At 39.7% G+C, this 12,567-nt stretch overlaps 1 long non-coding RNA gene across 1 annotated transcript in view; it reads left to right on the top strand.

Moving 5' to 3' along the window:
* Positions 1-12,567, top strand: part of LOC145514583 (uncharacterized) — a 619,877-nt gene that overhangs the window by 428,890 nt on the left and 178,420 nt on the right. The window contains exon 5 of the long non-coding RNA XR_014060253.1: positions 8,949-9,213. This is a non-coding gene — a long non-coding RNA (uncharacterized LOC145514583). The remainder of the gene's footprint in view (positions 1-8,948; positions 9,214-12,567) is intronic.

The raw sequence follows: 12,567 nt of genomic DNA, 5'->3' as shown, positions 1-12,567 counted from the left end.
CAGTCTTCTGAGCATCCTTCCTCCCAGTCTCTGGAAATCCCAGGACATCAGACCTCCTGGAGCTGAAGAGGAAGTGAGGAGTTCTGAGTTAGGTCCCTGAATTTTTCAGTAACAAAACAGATACCTTAGGGTTCTGTTTGATCACAGCCACAGCTGGTTGAGAACTGGCAAAGTGCCAGGGGTCATGAAAGCACTTTACCGTGTATATCACTTTATTTTATCCCTCCAGCAATACTTTGAAGTAGGTACTTTTATTTCTCTTCCTGTTATGAGTGAGGAAACTGAGGTTCAGAGAAGTTAAGTGACTAGTCCATGCTTACACAGCTGATGGAAGTTTTCTAGAAGTATTTTTTGTATCAAGGAAGCTCAGATTGGAAAGAATGATTTTTGTGGGGAATTTGGACCTAATACTTCATAGAGCTACAGTTACATTTATATTTTCATGTTGCTGTGTTTTTGTTTCTCAAGGCAATGTTTTTCCAACCAAACCTTCATACCCTAGGCGCTCACAAACATTCTTATGTTTTACTACATTTTTTTTGAAAAGGCTCCATGCATTCTTCCAGTGTGAGAAACACTGGCTTGGAGTCCAGGGTGGGTAGGTCTGTCCCTCCCAGTCTGTCCTCTCCTTATTGTCATGTCCTTCCCCCTGCACTCTCCCAGACCATAATGCAGGCCATAGGTAGCTCTGTGCCCAGAATTTGGTGTCTCAAACCATAGGCAGTAGTTTTCTTATCCATCTCATCTGCACTTTGGACTGGAAGAGGAGCCGAGGAAGGGGCAAGGACTCTGGGAAGGGGAGAGAGGGACAGGCTCTATTCCAGGCAGGGGAAAGGCTCATACCAGGGCCCAGAGGCAAGACTTGACTGGAACATCTGAAACAGTGGTGAGGTTGTCACCTGAGACTGAGCAGGAAAGCAGCAGAGGAAGGTCCGCGGGCAGCTTCTCTGAGGAGACTTGAGCACCAGGCTGGGGAGGCTGGATGGTGCTGGAGGCAGTGGGGCACCCGAGAAGAAACAAATGAGGAGGACCCGCAAGGGTTCCAGCCTCCAGGGACATCTCCGAGGCCCTCGGCAAAGGCTGGTACGGCAGCTTCCGAGCTGGGAACAGATGAGGCCAGGCGTGGACCTGAGCAGCCTGGAGCCCATCCTGCTTAGGCGCCTGGGGAGTGACCGGGAGAACTGGCCTCTGGGTCTCTGCTTCAGCCCCAGGAAGGAAAACCTGAGCGCTGGAGATGGCTCAGCTCTCAGACCCGAAATACAGTTTTTAGCCATTCTTCAGAAAGAAAAAAATTGTTTAATTCTTATTCTTGAGTTGCCCTTTGCTTCAGTGCAGCCTAAGCTGGAGAGAGGGAAAATAACTATTAACCCAGAGAAGTGAGATCAGGGAAACACAGTGAATGTGTTTCTCATAAGCACTGAGGCCCTCTACCTCGCTGCTCTTGCCCGCACGGGGAGACCAAGAGCAGCTGGGTCCCCCTGCTCTAGTGACCACACCAGCTCTGCCGGGCATGTTCATGTCCAGCTCTACCTGCCCCCTGGAAGGCTCGTCCTCACATTCCTGCCCAACCTCAGCAGCCCCTCGCTATGTCAGCACTGTGTACATTCCTACCTCCCCAGGATCCTGAATAAAGCCAGCAGAGCAGAGGAGGGGTGGACTGGGAGAGCAAACTTTCTTGTGTGGACAAAGGAAAGATAAGGAGACAGGGACCCAGAGGCAGGTTGGGGACTAAGTTGGTCCCCAAGCCCCTTGGCGTGACCGAGCCCCAGCACAGCTGTGACACTAGCAGCCGGCATTTGAGGCACAATAATAATTCTTCAGATCAAAGCAGCTCCGTCTTTAGACAATTATAGTAAAATTGAAGCTCTCCTCTAAAAGAAACACATGCTCTTGTTGTGTTTTGCCCCCTCCCCCTCCTTGTTTTATTCTTTATGAACAAATTGGTTTCCAGGGCTATAGAAAGAACCAATTGGAAGCTTAAACTCTCACTGTCTGCCCAGGGGTGAATTTGCAGGGGTGGACATGGAACATCTGAAAGCTGATTTTTTTTTTTTTTTTTTTAAATTGATATCCAAGAATAAAAGAGAGAATGGTAGGAGAAGCTGATCAGGAATGAATAAAGTCTCCTTTTAAGCTGAAATAACCCCCTCCCCCATCTTCCCTCCAGAAAAGCTGGACTGTAATTGCTTGCAATCACTCGGCACAAATTGTCTGCTCGTATTTGCTTTTTAATTTTGTATAATCTGGTCCATTTCGCCTCTATCTGCCTTTGAGCTTAACCTCTCTCTTTCTCTCTTCCTCTTATTCCTTCTCTCTTACTCTCTCTCTTTAATTCTTCAGGCTGTTCAAAAAATTAGTAATAATTCCCAAGGATATTTGATGGCTTTTACCAAGCAAAGGCACTCAGGAAAAAGAAAATACACACACACACACTCTGAATGGAATGGATCTGGGCTGCATCTACTTAAATGTTCATTTCTGCGTCCAAAGTATTGTTTATTTTAATGCATTAATATTGTTTCTAAAGGCATGGTAGGCATTTTAATAAAGAAATGACTGACCCCAAAGTGAGCAAAAAAAAAAAAAAAAGCCAGAACAAGGGAGGTGTTTTCTCAGAGTAACTGTGCAACATTTTTCTCTGTTTTTTAAGCAGGTTTATATCTGCTGGCCCCACACATTCGCACTAATTCTTGCTCTGATGCACGTGGAGCACACTGCACCAGCCATCCTGCCTTCCCCAGTCAGTGCTTGACCTTGCTCTCTTGTCTGTGCTTTACTTATATTTGTTGTTGTTTAGTTGCTAAGTCGTGTCTGGCTCTTTTTCGACCCCATGGACTGTAGCCCGCCAGGCTCCTCTGTCCATGGAATTTCCGAGGCAAGAATACTGGTATAGGTGGCCAATTCCTTCTCCAGGGGATCTTCCCAGCCCAGGGATCGAACCCACATCTCCTGCATTGGCAGGTGGATTCTTTACCACTAAGCCACTAGCGAAGCTTGGTACTTTACTGATATAGGGGCCAGTGAATCTGGAAGGAGACACATCAGTTGGTATTGATTACTTTCCAGCTATATGAAACATGATAGGGAAGTGAGGAGGTCATTTAGGTGGAGAAAAGTTCAGGGAAAAAGTCCTCAATAGGCAGAGAAAAGAAGAAAAAGGGAAAAGATGTGGATGTAAAGAGAAAGCCAACAAAACAACAAAATTAAATGCACAAGGTACACTGGAAGTGATGGATGTAACAGACTCAAATATATTATACCAGCACCATATGCCCTGGTCTTCTGAAAGAGAAATGAGATGCCAAGAGCAAGAACATCAGCAGGATCATGATTGAGAGTTTGATTTCTATCCTGCATCTGATTCTTACTGTATATTGTTTACAGCTTACTTAACTCCTCTGTCCTTCCATTTCCTTTTCTGTAAAATTGGGATGGTAGTATATCCTTTCTTACGGGGTTGCTTGCATTACATAACAAATGTAAACTACATGGCAGGTGCTTGGCATGTTTTAAGTGCTCAGTAAATACTAACTATTGTTATTATTGTAGTTTAACAGCAAATGATTTAAAACAGTAGCCAGGACTTATTCACAGAAGCAGATACTATGAGTATTATGGAATAAGGAGTTTACTATAGACGTCAGAAACTTGCACAATTGTGGAAGGAAGTAAGATCTGGAAGGAAAGTTGGAAAAAAGAGAAAAGTCACTGACCCAATTCTTTGACTAGAGAGTTCTATCAAATGTTTAAAATATTGACACCAGTCCTACACAGTTTCATCCAGAAAGGAGAAAATACTTCTCAATTAATTTTATGAAATTAATATTACCCCAATACCAAGACCAGGCTTACACAGCATAAAAAAGGAAAACTACAGACAGATATCCCCATAACATAGATGTAAAAATCTTTAATAGAATATTAGCAAAAAGAATTTAGTAATATATGAAAACCATTATATACTATGACCAAGCAGAGTTTATCCTAGGCATGCAAAGCTGGTTAAATATTCAAAAATCACACAAAATATTCTACCATTTCAACAAGAAAATCACATGATCGTGATCATAAAATTTAATACCCTTTCATGATAAAAACTCTCAGAAAAATAGGAAGAGAGTGAAACTTATTCAAATTTTAAAAAGTGCCTACAAAAACCTACAACTAATATTATACTAAAGGATGAAGGACTGAATGCTTTCTCCCAAGTTTAGGAAAAAGACAAGGGTGCCCACTCTCACCACTCACATTCCCTACATTGTTAGAAGTTCTGGTCAGTGCAAACACCAAAAAAGGAAACAGAAGACTTGTGGATTGGAAAGGAATAAAATTTTCTTAATTTGCAGAAGAGATGATTGTCAACATAGAAAATCCCAAGGACTCCACAGTGAACAAACAAACAAATTCCCTAAATAAATGAGTTCAGCAAAGTCACAGAACACAAGATAAACATACAAAAACCAACTCCATCTTTACATACTAGTATTGAACACAAAAATATAAATTAAAAGTACAAAGGCATTTATCATAGCTTTAAAAAATGAATACTTTAGGTATAAATCTAGAAGAATATGCAGGATTTGTATGTTGAAAATTACAATATGCTGATGAGAGAAATCAAATAAGATCTTAATAAATGGAGAGAAAATACCATGATCATGGTTTGGAACACTCAACATTGTAAAGATATCAGTTTTCCTTGAATTGATGTATAAGTTCAATGTAATTCCTGTAAAAATTCCAGCAAGATTTTTCTTTATAAATTTAACCAAGATTATTTAAACATTTATATGGAAATTCAAAGGAACTGAAATAGCTAAAACCATTTTGAAAAAGAAGAATGAAATGGGAGGAAATCAATCTACCCAATTTAAAGACTTCTTATATGGCCGCAGTAATCAATATGATGTTGTCACACAGATCAATGGAGAAAATAGAGAACTCAGAAATAGACCCACACAAATATGTCCGAATGATTTTTGACAAAGATATAAAAGCAATTCAATGGAGGAAAGATAGCCTTCCAGCAGATGTTGCTGGCACAATTGGATATCCATGGGCAAACAGAATGAACTTCAACCCAAGTTCACACTGTATACAAAAATTAACTCAAAATGGATCCCAGAGTTAATGTAAATCATAGAATGATAAAAACTTGTACAAAGAAAAATTGGAGAATCTTCAGGATCTAGGTCGAGGCAAAGATTTCTAAACTTGATACCAAAAGCCCAATACATTTAAGGAAAACTTAATAATTGGTTCAACAAAATTGAAAACTTTTGCTCTATGAAAGGTCTTAGCATGATGAAAAAGGCAAGCTGCAGACTGGGAGAAAATATTTGCAAACTGTGTATCCAGCAAAGGACTAATTTCTAAACTATGTTAAGAACTCTTAAAGAACTCTTGAGAACTCAGATTCTTTACTGTCTGAGCCACCAGGGAAGCCCAAGAACACTTAAAACTCAACATAAAAAAACAAACAATCCAATTAGAAAGTGGGCAAAAGACACGAAGAGACATTTCACCAAAGATGATAGGCACATGGGAAATAAGCAGTTGGAAATATGTTCAACATCACAAACTATTTGGAAAATATAAATGAAAGCCACAATGAGATATCATTATGCATATATTAGGTTGATAAAGTAAAACATAGTGTCAACACCAAATAGCTAGCAAGGATGCAGAGAAATCAAATTCCTCATACATTGCTGGTAGGAATGTAAAATGATAAAACTGCTCTAGAAAACAGTTTGGCAGTTTCTTAACTTAAAAACAAAACATGCAGTTATACAACCCAACAGTTGTACTCCTAGACACTTATATCAGAGAAATGAAAAAGGATGTTAGACAAAAATCTGTCCATGAATGTTTGTAACAACAACTTTATTTGTAACAGTGAAAAACTGAAAACAACCCAGATGTTCTTCAGTGGGTGAATTGTTAAACAACAGTGGTGCATCCATACTGTGGAATATCATTCAACAATAAAAAAGGAAGAGGCCATTGATATACACAACAACCTGGGTGGATCACCAGAAAATTATACCGAGTAGAAAAAGCCAGTCCCAAAAAGTTACATGCTGTATGATTTAATTTATACAACATTCTCAAATTTAGAAAAAGTGTAGAAATGGGTAATAGATTAGTTGCCAAGGATCAGGGAAAGAATGGAGATTGGAAGGAAGTAATTGTGACTATAAAAGGGCAATAGGAGAGAGCCCTGTGGGGATGGAAATGTTCTGTATCTTGACTCTATTGATGTCATAGCCTAATTGTGATGGTGGACTGTAGTTCTGGAAGATGGTATCATTGGAGGAAACTAGAAAAAAGGTACATAGGATCTTATTATTCCCTAAAATGCACATGAATTTACAATTATCTCCAAAAAAAATTAATTAAAAAAATAAAGCAACCAGGAGCTCAGTGCATCCAGTGACTCCAAAACTTTTCCACATTCCATTTGTTTGTTGTTCAGTCGCTCAGTTGTGTCTGACTCTTTGGGACCCCATGGACTGCAGCACACCAGGCTCCTCTGTCCTCCCAAAACTCCTGGAGTTTGTTCAAATTCATGTCCTTTGAATCAGCGATGCCATCCAACCATCTCATCCTCTGCCACCCCCTTCTCCTTTTGCCTTCAGTCTTTCCCAGCATCAGGAGCAGAAGGAGGTAACACGGAATATTGAGATGGAGGTGACAAGCATAACAACAATAACAACAACAAAAAACAAGAGAATCAGAGGAGAAACTCCAAGTTCAGGTGTAAGAATTGTACTTGCATGTCTTAGGCACCATGTAACCACTGCTGGGCTGAACACGTCTACGTAAAAGGAAGAGAGAGAAAGAAAGAAAGGAGATCATGAGAAAGAAAGAAGAGGGTGGAAAGAGGAAGGAAGAGAAATTTCTTTAAGGGTAGTTTTTTTTAGTTGACTAAAGAGGGGACAGAAAAATCAAAATGAACAGCCTTTACCATAATAGGTAACTATTATGGGTTGTTGTTTGGTTGCTAAGTTGTGTCTGACTCTTCGTGACCCCATGAACCACAGCGCACCAGGCTTCCCAGTTCTTTACTATCTCCCAGCATTTGCTCAAACTCATGCCCATTGAGTCAGTTATGCCATCCAACCATCTTGTCTTCTGTTGCCCCCTTCTCCTCCTACCTTCAATCTTTCCCAGCATCAGGGTCTTTTCCAGTGAGTTAACTCTTTGCATCAGGTGGCCAAAGTATTGGACCTTCAGCTTCAGCATCAGTCTTTTCAATGAATATTCAGGGTTGATTTCCTTTAGAATTGACTGGTTTGATCTCCTTGCCATCCAAGGGACTCTCAAGAGTCTTCCCCAGCACCATAGTTCGAAAGCATCAATTCTTTGGCGCTCAGCCGTCTTTATGGTCCAATTCTCACATCCATACATGACTGGAAAGACCATAGCTTTGACTAAACAGAACTTGTCAGCAAAGTAATGTCTATTGTGGATTAAGGTTGTGAAACCAGCCCATAGAAAGTCACAGAAGAATCTTCTAAACAACTGAGTTTAAGCTACTGTCTTTAGCCAGTATTACCATCTCCCTAGCAGGAGCCAGGGTGGAAAAATACTGTAGGCAGACTCACACGTGCCCCTGAGCGAAGCTGTGTCCTGAGAACTTGCTGTGCGTTATCTCATTTAGGCATCACCATGAAGCAGGTATCATCCTCTTATTTTAAAGGTGACTGAATGAGGTTCAGAGAAGTTTCGTAGCTTGCCCAAGGTCATTCTGCTAATATGTAGCAGATCCACATGGAAGGAAGCATTCCAGTTCCCACAAGGCAATGAAAGCCAGGCGTTTCAGGGCTGCCACTGGTGAGGGAAACATTTCCTGAAAGAAAAGGCCAGACCTCATTGTTCTCCGTATCTGGTGTCCAGGATTTCCATTCCCACTGGGGTCTCTGTCATTACCTCTTGACCTACCAGGCTTAGTTCAAGGCAGATGCTCCCCTATGGAAGAAGACTGTCGTTTCCTCAGTTAAAATCTTCCAAAACATGTAGAGGACTATATCAGGGTGCAGGAAAGGAAGAGGAGGGGGTCTTCCTGTCTTCCCAGAAACATGAGGTTCAGCCACCCTCTGTATGTGGTGAATACACCCCTCCATTTCTAATCCAGAGCAACCAGTGGGTTCCCTTACTCCTCAATGCTCTCTCCAGTCTGTCTGATCCTAACACCCAGAGTCCTTCATTACCCACGCTAAAGAAAATCTATAGGATAACCCTTTGACTGACCAAGTATTTTTGCCTGGAAGATAATTACAAAATTTGAAGAAGTAGGCAGAGAATTGTCAGTAGTTAGAGTGTATACATATGGTTTTCAGTAGTTGATGCTTAGTAATTCTTTGTTAAATAAATAAATTATCCAGTGCAGCTTGATTCAATCTTTTTATCCAGATAGAGGTAAAATGACATCTGGATCCCATTCTCCAGGACTTGGAGCAGCTCTTCATTCATTTCAAGGTTGTAATTTTCATTTTGCTGTCGAGGTAGCTACTTTTAGAACCAAAACAAAGGAGATGAAAGTTTCTGAGTTTTGAGTGGCACCTGCTTTCCACCAGAGCTGGCTGTGGTCTTTCCTATGAGAACATACTGTCCCACATTTTCAGAGTCTTGAGCAGTAAGTGTTCTCTGTCAAGAAACTAACAAGGAGATTGAATTGTTGTGGATGCTTTTTAGAGGATGTATCTAGTCTCTGTGACACTTTGGTTTGTCTTTATCATTTTGCTTTGTGAGGTGTGGAAGGTGATCCATATAACCACACAGGCTTTCCTATGCTGCCAGAGATAAGGAAGGAAGGATGGGAGGAAGGAGCGGGGGAAGGAAGGAAGGAGGAGATGACATTCTTCAGTTTGGAAATTAATCCCAGTCTCATGCTACTTTAAGATCTTGACAAACTGAGAGAGCTCTTTTTCTTTTCTTTCCAGAAACTTGAAAAAGGAAATAAGGAGCAATTCTAAAGTATCCCTGTCTCATGACCCGGTCATATTCTCGGGGAAATGAACTTATGGGAGGCTGCAGGACGTGCCAGCAGAAGAGGTGAAGGGTTCCCGAATCTTGAGAAGGATCCCGCCTCCTTCTTCTCCATTAGAGGGAGAGCTCCCCGCTAGCACCCTGATGTTTCCTGGACCCTTCAAAGACAGCAGCCACAGTTTCCTGGACTGGAGAAGTCTGACGAGCAGTTCTTCCCAGGTAAGTGATACTTCTGCTTCAGATTCTGAGAATTCTGAGAAAGAAAAAAGTCAGCAGTGCAATGCAGTTTGTGAAGGGACGCCCACCACCTTGGGTGGTAGGGCATGTACCAAACGTGCAAGTAATGCTGGGAGCCCTCCAAATGCAGGTTAAAGGATTTCTCCAGCCCCCTCACTCCTCCCCACATCAAACAGATTCCCTCTGTAAAAATAAATTGGTACCTGCTTCTTAACAAACGAACCTTTGAGGGCAAAAAAAAAAAAAAAAAAAAAGTAGTATTAAAAAAAAGAAGAAAATTACATGTGTATTTTCTCCTGACACAGTTTTAAAAGCTGTTTGTAGCTGATTTACAATGCTCATAGTATTCAGCTTTTCATTTGAAATTCTAATAAGTGCTTTGAATGGGCTGGAGCTTGTTAGAAAGTAAAGGGAATGAAATGTCTTTATTGAATTGTGAGGTTTTACTGGCTTCCCCATAGATGTCCTAGGTCTCTTCTCAGTGTCACCCTTTCTTTCCATGGGATTTTTGTTGAGTTGATATGAGAAACAGATGCAAACATGGAGCGGAAAGAGTGATTGGGTAGAACCATCATGTAGGGTCCATTTATGCAGCCAGCTGGGTCTGTATTTTTCACACTTTACTTTTTACACCCCTCAAGTGAATTGGAAGAGTTACCTATTCCATTCTCTCAAGAAATTCTCCTCTAAGAATATAAATGGAAGCTTCTTGGGAAGTATTTGGACCTCTCAGATAAGAGGTGCTCTTTTTATGGACTAAATGTATCTTTATTCTGAAAGCAAGCGTTGGCTGATAGGAAAACAAGGCCTGTGCGTATCTTGGTTTCTATCAAAAGGTCATGTTTTAATTTTACAAGCTATCCCATCTATGATGGGCACCAAATAATGCCACAGTGGTTAAAAAAAAAAAAAACAAACAAAAAAACAGTCATGTCAGGATTTGTAATGATAAACTTCCATTTGTAAATCATTAAAAAAAAAAAAAAAAGGTAAGTAGCGTGTTCTTGACATAAAAAGTCTAATTCTCATTTGGTCTGACTTTGGCAAAGATAAATCAAGACCCAGGTTAGCTTTCTATTGCAGATTTTTTGTTAGTTGTTTTTTGTTGTTTTGTTATTACTGCTTTATGCTCTAATATCATACCTCTTGCAACACTGTTACTGTAAATGATGGAAAAGTCTTGAATATTTACATAGCATTATGGCTGAAAAGATAGGATGATTTGTGGCTCAAAAGATAAGATGTTCCTATGCAACACAACACATCTTTCTTCTAAGTGTTTGTAGTTACTTCTTACCTCTTTTCCTAACCCACACACCCTCTTTTAGAGGGGTGACCTAACTTGGAAAAGAAAACAGTTGTTGTGAAGGCCTTGGTGGATTGAGGAATGAATAGATGGTTAAGAACCTGAGACATGTGGAAACAGCTCTTTTGAGGGATTTGGTTGTGATAGTGAGAAGAAAGAACCTGAGTATTTGCTAACTAACCTGGGTAAAATTACTGGAGAGACTGGTAGGTCTAATTTGGTGCTAGTGGTTTCATTACTGTGTTGAGGGTTTGGAGAACACATACAAAATCCTCCTGAAGTATTTGTTTCCTTTGGAATGTCCTCTGGTTCTACTGCTGGTTTCATTAAATCTGCTGAGTTAGCTTCAAAGACCCCACCATCTTTCTATCATCTGTAAAATAGTTTCTGGTTGAATAAGGTTCTGCCTGGATTTTTCTCTCTAGAATAAAAGTGGTAAGTATCTGAGATGGTGGCAAGCTAGCATATTAAAGCATCTTAGGAGGTTCCATTCATCTCTTATTGCTTTACCAAACACCCCAAAATGCTACGATGTGAAACAACCATGGTTTATTGTGATCACAGACTGTGTGGGTTGAGAATCTGGGAGGGTGCAGTAGGGATGCTCCATGTCTACTCCGTAGGGTTTAGTGCTTAAGACTGGTTAATTGAGAAGGAGTTCTTGGTTGTGTTGGCTTCAGGTGGTACTTCTTCATGTGACAGTCTTTCTGGCACCTGAAGAAGCTGGAAAAACATTTTACCTAGCTAGGATTGCCTGCATGCATTAGATTCTTTAGCGTCCTTCTGCCAGCTAGAATTAATTATATTTCTAATGTGATTAAGAAATTAAAATAAAATGGTGATTTTTATATACAGACATTGATGAAAGATGCATTTTTAAAGCAGTAAATTAAAATTTCATCAATATTTCACTGAGGATATTTTGTGCTCTTATCTGTTTCATCTCTATTTTTGACCTATGGCTTAGAGTTCACAGCATGAAGGAGATGGTGAATCTGTTCACTATAAAATGTTAATTTTAAGTAAATTACAGCACAAATGTTCAATCAGCCACATTAATTCCACATAAAGTGAATTATTGTAGCAGAAAATTTTGAAATGTGACTGAATTTTGTAATCTTCCGTTTCCCTTTTCTCTCTTGCACCAACCCTGATTCCCATATGTTTATTCCAAAAGCTGTGAGCTCTTTATATAGTGTTGAGCTCATTCTGCTCACTTTGTTTTGAAAGTTAAATACAGGTGTGCACCCCCCCATCTCTCCAAATATTTCTGAATTGTACATAACTCTGTTTGCCCCATGGCAACTTAAATGAAACCTTTGATATTTTTCAAGCAGAGTTTGGCTTTTAACATGAAGATGTTGGGTTTATGAAAGTGTTCTCTCCTAAAAGATGACTGAAATGTCCTCCCATATGATACATATATATATATATAAAATCATAATATATATTAGTGTTTTAATTGTCATTTTATAATATAGAATATATAACACATTTACATTTCAGTATCTATATAAATGCTATATATGTGTATGTAATTTCCTCTTGGATTTAGGTCTATTTTAAAGTTATAAACTTCTTAAAAATTGGGTTTATAGCCAAAAACAATGGATCTTCCATCTGGGATCATTTCTTAGTTATCAGAAACATACTAAGGGAACCAAAAATCATACCCAAAGAGTAATAATAATTTAGAAAATGCTTAAAACATCCAGACTACACATGGCTCATTCTGTCAACTAAGTTAATTGTTCATTAATAACAAAAGTACTGAGGCATCCTTGAACAAGAATGCTTCTATATATTTATTTTATACTTAGAAATAGGGATGCTTCTCATTATTGACAGGATATTTAATGCAGTGACTAGATGCCATCAGGTACTGAACTCAAGAGGATCCACTTGGGATACTTAGGAGCTGGGAAACTCTTCTTTACTTGGTACAACTAACAATCGATTGAATTTAAGTAACAAGCAATCTAAAGAATTGCATAATAGAGGCTTTCAACTCCTAGTTGTCCTTTGGACTA

Source organism: Giraffa tippelskirchi, chromosome 7 (assembly GCF_054371585.1).
Source record: "Giraffa tippelskirchi isolate mGirTip1 chromosome 7, T2T-mGirTip1v1.2.pri, whole genome shotgun sequence".
In the NCBI taxonomy this organism is placed as follows: domain Eukaryota; kingdom Metazoa; phylum Chordata; class Mammalia; order Artiodactyla; family Giraffidae; genus Giraffa; species Giraffa tippelskirchi.
The sequence above is the reverse complement of the archived record's forward strand: the minus strand, read 5'-3'. Positions and strand labels throughout refer to the sequence as shown.